Source organism: Ambystoma mexicanum, chromosome 7q, assembly GCF_040938575.1.
Source record: "Ambystoma mexicanum isolate Mex_15411 chromosome 7q, UKY_AmexF1_1, whole genome shotgun sequence".
Taxonomy (NCBI): domain Eukaryota; kingdom Metazoa; phylum Chordata; class Amphibia; order Caudata; family Ambystomatidae; genus Ambystoma; species Ambystoma mexicanum.
Genome location: NC_090941.1, coordinates 204,149,706 through 204,166,309, shown reverse-complemented (window position 1 = coordinate 204,166,309; position 16,604 = coordinate 204,149,706).

The window sequence follows — 16,604 nt, the reverse complement described above, 5'->3', positions numbered from 1 at the left end:
GTGACTAAGTTGGTCATACTTAGTCTTTTCCTTCACTGTTACTTTTCGAGTCAGGGTGTCTCCAGACTCTTCACAGCCAGCTCCCTAAAAGTATTTTTTGAGAAGCTTTATTCTTCTGTTTACTTTGTTACTTCATTTCAAGAATCATCATACAAAGTGGTGCCCACTTATTCCTTTCCTTAATCTTAAACATGCTAACATGAATGCTGGGTTAGGTCCCAAACTCATGTGTGCTCTTTCCAAATCCAAGTTTGCTTTTGGATCCAGCTTAAGCAAGGAGATCAGAGTCTTTCCAATGAACTCCATGGGATTGCCTCTCTCAATATCTTCCGGAACACCAACAATCCTTATATTATTTCTCCTAAAGAGGTTTTCCTGTTCAGAGATCTTCAAGGATAGTTTCTCTATCCTGTTTGGCAGTTCAGTAAATTGGTCCTCCAATTTGTGTACTCTGTCATCTATTCCATTTAGATGAGTCTCCACCCTGTTGAAATTTGAAGTCAGTTCATCATATCCCTCATCTGCATTAGAGACCTTCTCCTTGATTTCAGTGATATCCAAGGTCAGTTTTGTCAGCAGGTCCAAAATCTTGTCCACTCATTCATTAAGGAGCTTCTCCCCATCCCCTTTTTGCCATTTAGCTGGTTGTTTTGGGTCAGGGTTGTCAGCATCAGCCATTGTAGAGCAGAGATTTAGTTTAGGTGCAGGCTCAGCCTTCAGGCAGCCAACCCTGGAGCTGGCAGTTCTAGAATTTTGAACAGAGAGGAATTCTGATAACACGGCTCCTGTAAACCTCTGGAAGATGTGCACAAAGGGGACCGTTTGCTGCAGGTGGGTTCTGCCCCTCCATATGTGCACCCAGGAATCCTCCATCTTCGCGGGGGAGTCTGAGATCATGTTGTGGTCACCAATAATGTATGGTAAATCCACAACAACCAGACATAGGAAAAACAAGCCAGTAGGGAAAAAGGCTTGGTGAACTCTTTTTCAAGAACAAGAACTTTATTTTGTATACAAAAAGGAAAATGGCAACAGGGTATTATAATCCGCTGACACAGAGCTCTCTGCCTTCATCAAATCAAACATCACATTATAAGCATGGAGATTGTTATTTGTGATGCATCTGATATACAGTGTTCATCCCCCACTCTCATCGGCAACCGCCTATTTACATGCTAATATTCACATATAGAATTCACATATAGACCCCTTTCTGATTGGCTGTATCATCTTCTCCTCCATCTTCTTCACACGTGGGTAATGGCCTCTTCACCTGGAGGTACTGTAAAGTGATTGGTAAAACTTTAAAATGCACCACCTTGTCTTCAATCCTAACCACGTGATGGGCACCTGGTTGTCAACATGAACTTGGCAGATCACTTTGAGGTAAGCCTTGCCCGTGCAACTCTTTTCTCATCCCAGACAAGCAGGCACCCCTATTGTGCCGCCCTGCTGGAATCTTTTAAGCATTGGCATCACTTTTTGCTGTCCCTGGTACAAATCATGGACCTTGTTGTTCTCTGCTCCCTCCTGTATCAGCTACTCCTCCTAAGAGGTAGGCCTGGTGTCCCACTAATCCACTCAATTCATGAAGGATTTAAGAGTCCCATTCCTAGGCATCTGTTAGTTCAAATTGAATGACCAGTATCCTGGAAGATGCTGGTGTCCTAAATCTCAGCTCATATTTTGGCAGCTCAAGACCTCTGCCCTGGCTCCCATGAGCATGGCCTTAGTACTGGGCCACAGCCCTTCGCTCATTTATTTACTGGCATTCCTACCTAATTGTTGAAGGGTCTAGCTATTAACATTTGTTTATGGGTGTACATGTATATTCCCTACTGTGCTATGACAATTGGACTGTAATAAGCATGAGAGGGGCCTTGTTGTTCTGTGTTCCCACAATGGCCTATGAGGATACAGGCCTACTCTCAAATACACTGTTAGCTTTTGTTATAGATATATCGCTTGCATGCAATGTATTCTACCTGACACTGCCACAAAGTAAATGGTATGTTCCCCTTATGTATATTCAGTAAAATAAAAATAACTGGTTAAGTTGCGCTACTAAAAACCTATGAAATTCAGTAAAAAAACATTGTTAAAGTGACGTTATGGTTCCAAGTAAAACTGAAAAACCCCTGAAATTTTCCAGTTATGGTAAGCTAAGCAACCATAACTCGCGCCACTAACTTGCACTGCTAAGACTAACACCCAGGACATCAAAGATGACATCACAAATGTCATTGATGACATCACTGTTTTTTATTAGTGCAAATTAACGATAAAGTCTACGAACATCTGACTTCATTGCAGTCCTTCCGGACAGTGCCACAACTGGCGCGCGGCATGATGACGTGTCCGAGAACCCATACGCACTTCACGATAAGATCTATGCTTTCAACTTCAAAATTTCCCTTGCACAGCTCCAACACCTATTCCTACTCATCCATTAACAATCTAGTAGACAATACATACTTTTAGCAAAACTGCTATTTATCTTAAAATGGCATCAGCTAAAGCCATCCCTCCTCCCCAAGTGACACCACCACTGCTGTAATCAAGGAGCATGAGAAACACTGCCCCCTACCTTAGAAATAACACACACGCAACATTGTCCACCTGCCCTTCCATATTAGTGTTTGGTGCCTCTTCCCTCTTTTCCCTCCCCACCTTTTGTTCTTAGACCTCAAAAAATCATCCAAAAACAACAAAAGAAATGTTCCTTTTGGAACCACCTTTCACAGTTAAAAAATAGAACTAAAATAAAACATAGACTCCATCTACTTCATATTTCTCAGTAAAGTACATAGACTCAATAACATTTTCCAACATTTCCATTTGCATTTTGTGTTATACTAATGGCAATAGTGGGGCGTTCATCCTCCGTTCCAGGGACTGGAATGATGGATACCGGCCAAGCAGCCCAGGTTATCAGCCCAAGCGAAGCAAGGGTGGATAACGAGGTCTCTGGACCATTATCCCCCCATTCCAGCCCCTGAAATGGGGGATGAAGACCATTAGCAGCCTAGGTTACCAAAGCAGGAACCCATGGTGCTAAAAAGAGGATTTTTTCGTCCTACACCCGGATGCATGTGGCGTCCCGGTTTAGAAAGGAAAATCCTTTTCCAAGATGGCCACCATGTAGAGGGGAGGAGGAGGTTCCATACAGGGCCCCTCTTCGCTTTCCATGGCAGCCTGCAGAAGGAAAAAATAACACTCTATGTCCATATTACCACAAGCACATTTTTCTTCCCTTTCAAATCTATCCTAATTTTGAATAACTTTACCACAAAGCCAGTCCCAGGTGGACATGACCACTTTAATCCTATGTTTTGTCCCTTCTGGTCATGGCCAGTAGCAAGATTGTCCGGATCATTACCTTATATCATGAACCGGACATTCTGGCCACTGCCCATGGCCACAAGCTACCCCTCAGTCAGTAAAGCTATACCGCTATATTTTTTTTAACTACATTATGACACTTGTCAAATAAGAATACACTGCCACATTTGCAAAACCATGCTTGTAGATCCTTGCCAATGCGCCTTACGCAAGTTTGCTGGAAATCCACCCACGTTTTATTTTTGCAAAAGTGTCAAATGAATGCTCATACAATCGTTATATAAGCTACCCCCTCTGCACAAAATCCCACCAAACTTTGTAAACTCATTTGAAATCAGGACAGAAATATCCCACCCATCGTCATCACCCCTCACCTCACCAGACATTATTTCAGAAGTTTCACAAGTGCAATGCTCAGAAAATATTATTGTCCCGAGGGTTCGGCCATGTATTTTTATACATATGTTGATCTATCGCAAACATTTCCAATTCACCTTACCTCACTTTTCCTCTTTTAAAAACATACAAAATCTGGCAGCAGGGCAGGTCCATCTTCTGCTATTCTTATCCATTGCTGCATCTGCCTAAGGTAAACTGCCCTGACATCACTAAATCATATGCCCTGCCCCTGAACCTCACATCACCAAACCTAGTGATATTATACACCTGAGTAGCCAAACATGCCCATAATCACCTACGTGACGTGACGCAGAACCAGAAAATCAACACGCATCGACTAACAACACAGCACATCACAATTCACAATTCGGAATTTTAAACCGTACTTTAAAAGAAAACAATAACACTGTACAATTTGTAAAATACTTTTATTTCACAATAAACACTCCGAGAACATCCGACTTTTGCCATAGTCAATCAAATTGCAAATTTGTTTCTTTGCTTGCAATCCAAAATGTTTATCGTGAGGCACATGTTGTTCTTTTTGCGTACACACGATGTTCGTTTTCGGTAAAAGAACCGCTTCGGTTGCACTGTGAATTCCAGGGCTTCTGTATCAACTTGGGGCTAGAACGCCGTAAAGGATGTTATGTTACTCCTAATCGCTAGTACAGCGTAAAAGCATATGGGCCCTTGGCTATTGTCCCAAAAAAGAGTCACTGTGATCCAGGGGTTGTCAGTTACGTTCAGCTGCCGATTGAAGTAGCCGTCAGTTGGCATCTGCAAACTATGACAATCGCAGAAAGGCAGAACATATCTGTTTCGAAAACATAACAGAAAATGTGTGTCAATACCCGAACTTTATTACAATTTATCTATTGACTTATTAATTCGGCATAGATTTTAAACTAACGATTAGCACAGACATCAAACAATCTCAACAAACAGTCTGTGTGCCACGTCCTATCCCACCCATCTTACCTACCCCATCATGCTCGACACACAACAACCCAATACAGGACTTAAAATGAACCAATATCAAGATAGTACCACTTTACAAAGGCCATGTAATACTGTAGACAGAAACCTAAGATTACGCGCTCGCCTGTCCAAACTGCATGAGCCACCAGCTAAGAAAGTTGAACTACTAAATCTCCCAAAAAAAATACAGTTACCCTTGAAGGTTACTGCAGAACCCACCAGGAAACAGTCCAATCCCAATAGACCTATACTAAACGGCACCAAACAGACAGCCAAAGATAGTCATAACACTACCTGCCCTAACTTAGAAATCCACAAACCTTATCTCAAAGGAGCGCTTATAAACGCCAGGTCTCTAGTCGCACACGCAACAGAGACATCAGACATCATTCTTACATACAACCTAGACTTCCTGGCCCTCTCAGAATCCTGGCTACATGATGCGGCAGGCCCTGCCTTATCATTAGCAGTCCCGGGCAACTATACAATTCTACGAGCGGACAGACGTACCTCCCGAGGTGGAGGCATAGCAATCATAGCTAAAATCAGCCTAGACATGAGAATTATCACAACCACCACTATGAAATCCTGTGAATGCCTCACGGTCAAAATAGCCATCGCTAACACCCAAACTCTAAACATCATCCTTATCTACAGACTACCAGGTCCTATTGGAACCTTCGCTGAGGACATCTCAACATCCCTGTACAATAACCTAAAAAATACATCCCAAACAATAGCGCTAGGAGACTTTCATCTAGGCTATAATGACACTAAGGATATCCAATCAACAGCGATTGCCCTGACCCTGAAAGAGCTGGGATTCTTCCAGAATGTTAAATAACCCACCCACAATAAAGGTTGTATCCTTGATTGGATAGCAGAACATAATTTCGAAGTAAATATCACAGATTCCGTACCTCAGATCTGGACTGACCACCACCTGCTATTATTCACAGTGACGACCAACCCTGCTACTGCCCTGTCCTCACTTGCCCCACCCTTGCCCACGAGAAACAAAAAACTCATGACAGCGGAAAATCTGATGCCCGTCATAATACCTAAATTGAACTCACTACCAGACATTATGGACCCCAATCTGTTAGTTGAACAGTATAATGAAGCTATGAACTCAGCCCTTGACCACATAGCTCTGCTCAAACTAAGAAATAGAAAACCAAAAAAACACCTCAACTCATGGTTCACACCTCATCTAAAAAATCTCAGGCTGACCAAAAGAAAACCTGAAACGATTTGGAGACTCTCCCCATCAGTCGAAAATAAACTAAACCTCTCCAAAGCCTCCTCCCAATACAAGAAAGAAATACTATTAGCCAAACAGGAAACCTATAATACTAGAATATCTAAATCAAAATCTAGTGTCAAAGAAATGTTCAGCATTCTGGAAGAATTGGAAACTCCCGTTGTACCTCAAGAAAACTGCACCAAGGACAAAAAATGGTTCTCCAGTATACAACTTGCCTTAACAAATAAAGTAGCTAATTTACAAACTAGAATTGCTCTCAAGAAGGCATCCCTAATGCCTCACATCCCTCAGAGCTTAGTGCCACCACCACAGCCTAATCAAGAAGCCCGATTCTGCTTTTCTAAGGTATCGACCATAGAGGTAGAAAAGGTAATTCTGGGACTTAAACCGTCCAACTGCAAAGGCGACCAATGCCCAGCAAAACTTATCAAGGATGCTGCGAGAGAACTGTCGCCATTTATAACCAAACATATCAACTCCTTCTTTACCAGAGGCACAGTACCGAATAACCTAAAAGAGTCTTGGGTACTGCCACTATTAAAGAAATAAACCCTCGACCCTGCCATTCCCACTAACTTCAGGACCATCACGACTGTGCCCTTTCTTCTAAAAATTCTAGACAAAGTGGCTGACATGCAAATACAAAACTTCCTAGAGTCCAACCATCTACTCGGAACCCGTCAATCAGGATTCCGCCCGCAACATGGGACTGAGACAGCTCTAATAGATCTTAAGGCCCAAATAGACGAATGCAGAGATAATGGCCAAGCAGCCATACTCCTCCTTCTGGACCTATCAGCAGCATTCGACTTAGTTGACCACACAGTCCTATGTAGTCACCTCGACTCTGCAGCCCACTTCTCAAAAGAGGCTATAACAAGTCATTTCTGAGTAACCGGACTATGAGAGTCTTCGCTCCATCAGCCTCAGCAGATCCAATCCCCATAACATGTGGTGTACCACAAGGATCTTGTGTGTCACCCACCCTCTACAATGTTTTCACAAAGCCCCTCTTTGATGAAATGAATCATCTGGGTATCGCCTACACCAACTACGCAGACGATACCCAGATCCTCCTCCCGCTCTCAGGAGTTTACGCCAAGGATCTGGCCCTAGTGAACAGAATCTATAGCATCTTTCAGGCATGGATGGCCACACACGGCCTATGCCTGAACGATGATAAAACCGAGCTTATCATCCTAGGCACCCCAACCTATATATCCAAACTCAGCCCTGATTATGCCAACTTCATTATTGATGGGAACAACATAAAAGTAGCTAACGAAGTGAAAACCCTAGGATTCTACCTAGACGCCACCATGAACTTTAGCAAACAAGTTAACTCTCTAGCCTCTGCTACATCATACACATGCAAACTTATCAGATCGAGTAAACAATTCCTCTCTTACAGACAGCTGCATTACACTTGCCAAAGCCCTGATACTATCCAAATTGGATTATTGTAACAGACTCTACATTGGGGCAAATAAACAGACCATCCACAAAATTCAAGTCCTCCAGAACAATGCCTTGAGAGCAGCACTCAAGATTAACAGAAATGAGCATATATCCTCTATAAGAAGAGAATACAAATGGCTCTCCACCGTTGATAAAATTCAACTCAAGATCGCCTCCCTCACCCACAAATGCCTCAATAATAAAGCTCCACCCTACCTCATGGACAGGTTATGTAAAAGAACCTCTTCCAGACCAACTAGAACAGCTAACGCAAACTGCCTCCAAGTTCCGCGCTTCAAACTCTCCACTATAGGAGGAAATAGCTTCCCTGTCAAGGCTGCGCAGTTATGGAACTCCCTCCCCCATGACATCAGAGAACCTCAGCCTTTCGACAATTTTAGACAGAACCTAACTAGGTGGCTGAGAGCCAATGACAGCTAACTACTCTAACCTGCATGACCTGATATGTCACACTGTACATAACTGTATATTACTATCCTATGACTATGCAGGAAACATGTACCCTGTTCCCCTTGTTCCTTGACCTTTCCTTGTACATACCTGCCTACTGTAACATTGTTGATGTCTGTATTTTTTCCTACTTTCATGTACTTGTAACTAAGTTGAGCATATCCTTGTCTGTTTGCGCCCTGATGCCCCAGGGTATGGCGCGCCATATAAATAATAAACTACACTAAACTAAAGAGAAAACAACGTCGAAACTGATACACAATTCGATATGGTCATACATGACATTTTAATGAAATATTAGCATTGAACCTGGGTGAACCTAGTGGTGGTCTACATGCACCTCGATGCTGCACTCCCCTTAACCACGTACAAAAGACAACTACACACAAAGATAATACTTGTGTTTCATTGCAATAAGCAACACAGAACAGATGAATAGAATATAACCCAAAAATAATCTTCAGATAATAATAAGTTAATGCTCGTTCCGGTATACAATCGTCGAAAATCAAACTTACATTATATTCACCATTTCCATTCCTTTGGCGTAAGTCAGACCATAACGCTCACGGCGTTCACACCAAAGATTCTTCATGATCTGAATTTAGATGTTCCTTATACACTTTTGGAATGCATAACCTTATCAAATATTCATTATTACAAACCTCCTCTCATTGCATTCCTTACGGAATGGGCCCTTTCTCTCAAGGTCAAAAAACAATTGAACCTTATACTGTGTGTTCCATGTGTGGGCTTCCTTAGCTGGCAACCAAAAAATTTAAAGCTGGCGACCTTCACTCAGAATCAAAATACATTCTCACTTTGCAACAACTTGGCTCACCGCATCCATGACAACTCTTATTCTCATCCACATCCATCAGACACTGCAGGTGGCTGCCTGAGATGCCAGACTCTAGGGGGTGCCAGTCTGACTCCATTATTATTTTAATTACATTTTAACAAAGACACATTAGTCCTTTATTTGCCGCACTCTGGTTGTACCACCAGCACATCAATTTATAAACCTCAAGCGTTTTAATTAAGAGTGTAAAATAATCCGAAATTGCTTCTATTTAATATTAATAAATATTCGGCAACCAATATAAACAATATGGAGTAAGGGGCATTCGGAATGTAGTATTACTCTGTAATACCACAAGATAAAGTTAGGGTTGCAAACTACAGAAGCAACAATCTATATTTACAAGTCCACAATTCCATGATTATACATCTCCATCCCTTGAATGCCAAAATGCAATCTCTTTCGCCTGTACTTTAGGCACATTATATTGTGGAACACCTCCAAATGTACTGTGTGACTTTTATGACAAAAAAACACCAGTTTTTTGCTTCTTGCAGCCATATCCCATCCCATCTTCATCAACCCTCACCTCCCCAGAGAATATTTGATAAGTTTAACAAGTGCAATGTTGTGTTTTTTAATATGTTTTTGCCGCAATGTCTGTGGACACCAAAACACAGATCCAAGATGGCGGGTGAATCGGAACAATCTGAGGCACTTCACGCTCTTCACCATCCAATTAGTGAATGCGTCACATGTCTGCGGCCATGACGCGAGCCGATTAGCCAATCGGTGTCCTGCCCGCGGAGTGAACAGGGAAGTGTGTCCGCGGAGCGGACATAGATATCACTAATTTTTTTAAACCTACTTTTTGATCGCTTAAAAAAAAATACTGGATGGATTTTCACCAAATTTACAAAAGCACGCTTTTGGGACTAAGCAGCTATCCCGGCTGCAAATTTGGTGAAAATCTGTCCACCGGTTTGGGCTGTAGGTGTGCACAAAGTTTTTTTACCCATTCACTCTATGGAAAAAAAATAAATTTTGGGACCCCCCTATAACTTTGCCCCCCCCCCGCCCTGAACCAAACCTCACCAAACTTTGCAGGATTCGTCCAGGGAGAGCAAAGTTATAAGCCACCCAAAAAGTGCTCTTCCTATGGGATTAGCAATTTAACCATAACTACACAGCCACTACTGTGGCTTGTAATATGTCCATAATACACATGTCTCTGCCAGTCACTACCACCCATGAGGTTTCCCCCTCTCCTCTACACCACCCTCTGCACGTTCCCCCACAATCTAAATTGTTTGGGAAGGGGTGTGATTTGAACGTGCATCACAACACTATTGAATGGGGAAATATAGCAACATTTTCTTTGCAGCCACACATCATGATTTACAAACAAAATGCAACAAAAGCGCAAAATAATGTGCAGGTATCTATTTACATTAGCAGGCACAAGAGCCCACTGTGGTTATTTGCCCCCAATACATGTATTTGCATTATATTTTCAACATTTTGTATTCACCATAAAGTGGAGTAATTAGCAGCAAAAACCATAACTTGAACTAAAAGTTTTATTTTGCTGATATAGTAGCATATCCCAGTATTGACTGTGATATTGGAACAGTGTAGGGTCATGAGACTTTCAAAACAGTCAGACAGACCAGTGCAGAAGAAAGTTGGATGTGAACAAGAACCACTGGATCGTTTTAAAATGGAGCTGCTGCCATCTCTGCATGTGGTTGCCTTGCTTCTGCTGCTTGCTTTAGTGGAAAGCATTGCGTGCTTGCATGTAGGGATAGCAAGGCTAGCTTCCGTGCTAGCTTGAGTCTGGATGGTTGCTCCTTCCTGCCATGCTCCCAGGAATTTCTGATGGCAAAGGGATTGTGTAGACCAGGCAAAGATCATTCTTTTGGCACGAAGGCCACAGTTTTATCTCGTAGGGCGGTTTGTAGATGCAGACCTAAATATGATCATCATTTAATTACTTTTTGCATGCATGACAGATAACCAAGATAAAACCGGACCACGTAAAGCTCTGGAGGAGCTGTCAGCATTACCTCATAATCGTAGGGGTCTTGAAGGAGCGTACTGGAGACTTAAGTTGCTAGTTTGATTGAGGTTGATGGTGTTGGAGAATGCTGGAGACTCAAGTTGTTGTAGGGTGGTACTGTGTAAACATAAAGTGTTTGAGCAAGGCATTGAAGGTGTAAGGTGTTGGAGGGCAGGAGTGGGGACCAGAAATTTAAAGCTGTTGATGGAGTGCCCTTATCGACGCGCAGTGGATGGTGTCGTGCCGTGTCGAAAATGGTTAGAAGATATTCTGGCACTGGGTGACTGGCAGGAGTGTGTTGCTGTGCAATGTTTCAAAGTGCACTAATGACAAGACAATCCATGCACGTATTGTCCAAGTGTAAAAGTATGAAGTAGTACAGCCTCTGATTGTCTTCTGGTTGGAATTGTGTTGGTCAGTTGCTGTTTCTAGTCTGTGACCAGACATTTGGCAGGCACTGGATGTCTGTTGTCTGTGCTTTGGGGTAATTAGGCCTCTTCAAGATGCTTTGTCTGTTTACATTTTTTCCGGAGTGATGTACGATAGTCCAGGTTGTTGTGTTCGATGTCTACATACATTCACAGTAATTTGATAATGTAGGGCCATACACACTGACATTAAAACTACATATGGTGATCCATTCTTGTATGAAATGTGTATCATATTGCAGTGATATCGTAACCATATGTTTCTTAGTGTACTGAGGAACAGTGCTATGTGCTGCCACTTCCTGTTTTGTCAAGGGGTGAAAGGTTGTGTGCCATCACTTCCCGTAATGTCACTTGGAGGTGGGGTCAAATGACATCACTTCCTGTAATGTCATCAGGGGTCAAGGGTCGTGTGATATCACTTCTGCTTCCCCTGGTAGTTTGGTGGAATGAAGTCCCTCAACACACAAAACATCCATTCTATCAGCTAACAAAAGATACTGGAGCATCAAAATCGAATCTGCTGTCAATCAGCCAAATACTCGTTTTCCTCCTGGACTGCCTTTCCAAATGCTATGTGATAATTGTGATTATTTCTGGGAAAAATGGTCACCGTTAACGGATTCAGGGTTTGACTGACAAGCACCCACATCCAGTTTACACACCCCCTGCCCTAATAGCATAGGGAGCAAAGGAAGGATGGAATTATCTGTGCTCAGTAAGGACCTCAGGGCATATAAAATAATTAGTACAACTGTGCCTAATCAGGCAATCCATCAAACTGAATTATTTGTCTGACACAATACCGAGCGAACACTCGAGCCACCTGGATTTGATACGTTTTTGGTACCTATTGCTTACATGGTTTATTTAAAATATGTATTTTTTCAGGGAATTTCTCGTACTGAATGTACCTGCAATTGTTATATAAACTAATTGCAAATGAAACAACCAGAACATCACTTTGTAACGGCAGCAGGAGCAAAGCTCTACTCCTAAAGGCTTATAACTCATGGGATACCAAGCCCTTCCTAATTCCTTAAAGAGCAGTGTTAAGCCAAGTTATAGCCTCAGCAGGGAACACATTTGTTCGTCAAAACACAAAACCAGACACACACAAAGACATGCTTGAGCAATGCTTTTCAAATGTGCAAAGGCCACACTAATAATATACATGGCACATTCTGTAGAGAAGTCCCCACGCCGCATTGCGATCGGAAGTAGCTCCTGTGTCACATTTTATGAATCTGAATGGTACCTGAGGTACAATACATATTAGCAAGATGTAACTTGGACGATTTTAGTAATTACCTTTACAAATAAACGTATACCTATATAGGTCATTTATACCAATATAAATAAACAAAACAATACAACAATACAACAAACCAACTTCTTTAAAACTGGTCATTATTTAAGTATGTTCATTTATTTTGAATCCCCAATTTGTTCTGAAGCTCAAATTAATGCGTGATGCAAAACCAATCCCAATTACATATGCTCTTTGTGAGTAGCCTGAAATGTGTGTTAATGCTACAATATGCATCACGTCACGAAAAAAAAAAAATCTGAAACCAAGATTGTGGCTTGCAGTTGCATCCTTAGCATGTTTCACACATAATCGGGGAGTATTATTATTATTTTTTTTTTTTAATCGGGGGCCGTGAATGACAGAACGTCACATTTAATATGCGTATGACGAATGAAAAGACGGCATTGACTGCCAGACATTGCCGCTACATGTATCTGCAAATCATGCTAAGCTCCTAAAAACTGGTAGGCTTAACAGAATCCCTGCAATTAAGCCACAGTTGGCTTTTTCTCAAAAAGTAATTGAACGACCAGCTTCCTGCAGCTCAGCTGCATGTTTTTGAGTGAATTAGGAACACTACGCTCCAACAAGTACCCCAATTAGGAGGCGAAGGCAATTTAATAGTTGCGATTCTTCCAGGTAGGCGGGGAATGGCTTCTCTGGGACCTCTTTAACAAAATATGAGGGACAACAATTATAGTAAAATGTAATTTTCTATTCACAGATTACTCCCCCATTCCTCCCGCAGGTAATTGAACATATTATCATGTATAACAAACACCTCATCATCTTTTGCAGTGCCTCGGAATTTGGTTAACGTTTCACATGACACCGGATCTGCTCGTTAAATCGGTAGGCGTGGATGTTACATTGACACATTGCTGGCACTCTCTCTCAAATCTCGATGGCGCATCTCAGTTACTGCTGCCTCCTACTCTTGAATTTGTCCAAAATAAATCGCCCAATATTTTACTAAGCTAAGAGATCCTGGGGTGCATCACTCACTAATAAGTGGAGCATCACAAGAGGCGTAAATGAAACGTTTACTTTTTTTTTTTTTTTTTTGTTAGCTTCCAATTTCTTGAATGAGAAAAAAAGTGCTCGCAAAAGGAACTACGTGGGTGTGCATGAAAAAAAGGGGGTCATTACGAGTCGGGCGTTAAGGGATGCCGGGCACCGGTAAGGAAACCGGTGCCTGTAATCCCTTACCACCCGATTCCGAGGTCCCTTGGAGGGAACCGTAAGGAACGTGTGGTCTGACCACACGTCCGTTACGGGTCCCGCTAAGGGACCAGTGCGCTAATAACGGGCTTGCTAGTCGCGAGCCCGTTATTAGCACCCTACCCGTTCCCATTGAGCCCTATGGGGGCTCAAATTGGAATGGGGAATGGTTTGTTCAAAGGGGACTTACCGGTCCCGCCAGGGTCAGACTGCACCGGCAAATCCCCATTGAACAAGACTGGCGCCGGACCCGGTAATGGAGGCAGCCATGCGCAAATAGCACCATGGCTACCTCCCATCTCGGAATAAGCCCCAATGTCTCCATCGTGCATAGAACATAAAAACGAATGCACCCACACACCCCCGACCAGTAAAGTCTTCAGCTTACATATTGTTTGGCTTCTAAAAAGACGCATATGTGTTTCATGATATATTGATTAATTTCAAGGATGTTTCCATGTTCTTGTTGTATGTGAATAATCACGTTGTTAATCTCTATGTTAATGCAAATATTCTCAACATGCATTACCATGTACTGACAGACAATGTTTTCGGATATATCTCATGGTACAGTAGAAGCAGGATTATACAGCACCAATGAGAACCCTTTGTTGCTGATAGTTTTATATGCTGGATACATGACTGTCAGTTCATCAGGTATAGTCAGAAAACAGTGAAACAATTCTTTGTAGCAAAGCTTCCTAGTGTACACTCTGTTGCTCCCTTGATGTATCGGTAGATGTGGGCAAAATGGCCGGAATTCCTCAGCAGCGCGATTAGTGAATACAAATCAAAATCTGCCTACTTTGCCAATTTTGACCACTCAGAAAAAATAGACATTAGGGCGTGTATCCCACCCAAGTGTTTGTTGTTAGACAGTTTGCACAACATTTTGGCTAGTTGAGTGCCTGCAAAACGTGTTGGGTCCCAGATTGTCAAATATGTTGGGAAAAAGAACAACAAAAAATCAAATTTCAGTTTGAAAAACAAAATTAGCAAAATGGGCAAATCTTGAATTAAAGCTCCTCCATCAATAGTGGGGTGCAATTTGGCTGATTTTGCCACGCTGCTGGTAATTTCACTGATCCCCATTTATAATTATCTCCTGCAAGGAGAAAGGTATACTGAAACCCCTAACATAGTGGTGTACAAGAAAGGGCTACGAGAATTGTCACCTAAAATGCTGAAAAGCTTACAAAATGAACTGAAATGCAGTGTATCGATTTTGATATGATTTATTTGTTAAGGTGGCGTTAACATAGGAAAAGCAAAGATTCTATGGTTAAACAACATTTCAACCGTAGGAAGAGATAGGCATTACGTTTGACATTCCTATATAAGGGCCTGGGCCTCTTAGGACTGGAAAGGTTTGTGCAAATATGTGTTACGGTTTAAAAGATATGAAGTCTGTTGTTTACTTTTCCATTCATTTTTCCCACAGGGGAAATGTCACGTTTTTGCCCAAATGCACTTGCCAAAAAGTTGAACGGATTTGTGCCAACTAAGAAACAAGCTGGGCACAAAGTGCTGGATGGAAATCCTTTCTTGTTTTTTGGGAAAATCTGCACACTATTTTTTTTAATTTGGCATCGAGCGGAATGCCCTTGTACCCAAACAGTTAGTCATATCTCCCATGATGCATGGCAGCAGAGAGGTTGAGAGGTTTCAGAAGTGAAAACCAGCAATTTATTTCCCAAAATGCTATTGCTAATAACGTTTTATGTGATCGATGGATTTGAGTGAACATTAACAAAAAAAGATTCTCCAAGCTCCCCCTCAAACTGGATATTATGGGAACCATGTGTTAACAAATGAATATGTTATTAATGTTATTAAGAAAACAAAACAAATGCATTTTATGTTCAGCTTACTCCCATACAATTTCCCATATAGAAAAAGTGCAGTTTTGCACAGCTGAGTCAGATTCTGAACAATTGAGAGATTACTTGGGCACAAAGCATTGATTTAATGTCCTTGACTAGTTTGGGTTAAATCCATACAGTAGTATTTAAAACATTTGACCGACAAGAGGGTGGCCCCTTCTCCTTAAAACCTTTATATCGGTCTTGGTGCTTTGCAGCAGAGAGGCTAACTGAAGTTTATAACCTTTGACTTTAAGGATGGATTTGGATGAAATGTTCCAAACAAACATTTCTCAAGCCCCCCCCCCCACGCCCCTATCCAGCCAAAAGTTTGAAAATGTTAATAAGAAAATATAAGAACACAGTTTTCAGCCTACTCCCATTCATTTTACCATAGAGAAAAAATGCAATTTTTGAACAGCAGCACTGTGAAAATATGCGAGTTATGGGGGTGCTCCCTGCTCCTCAAAACCTTTATATTTAACGCCCTAGGGGCTTTTCAGCAGAGAGGCTAAGATGCCTTTCAAAAATTGTAATCATAATTGTTTATTTGTACATATTGTAAAGCACTTCAAGGTGGGAATGGAGCAAGGGAATACAGTAGTCATTCATAGACTTGATGTTTCCGAATGATCTAACAAAAAAGTAGCTAGCATACTTGGCGTGATGGCATTTCTCCTAGTGCAAGTGCATGAAGTGTTTCAGGCGCAAACAAACTAGGAAGGGGGAGATAAAGGGGGCACAGGACAGAACTTACTAGCCTAAAAAATTCAGGACATGCACACATACAGATGGAAGTACGGGGGATGGGAGCTTGTGCTCCCTTCCAGCAGGGCCCTGGGTTAAGTGCAGAGAGGTTACCCCTCTCATGGAATGTATGCTGAAAGTGCTGTAGTGCTGAACATACTGCAGAGGCCCAGAGGCAAGTGCAAAGACTGGTGTGGAGCCTGGGACCTGTAAGGCTCTCGAGTTGAGCCAGGTGACCAGTCAGCAAAATCTGAA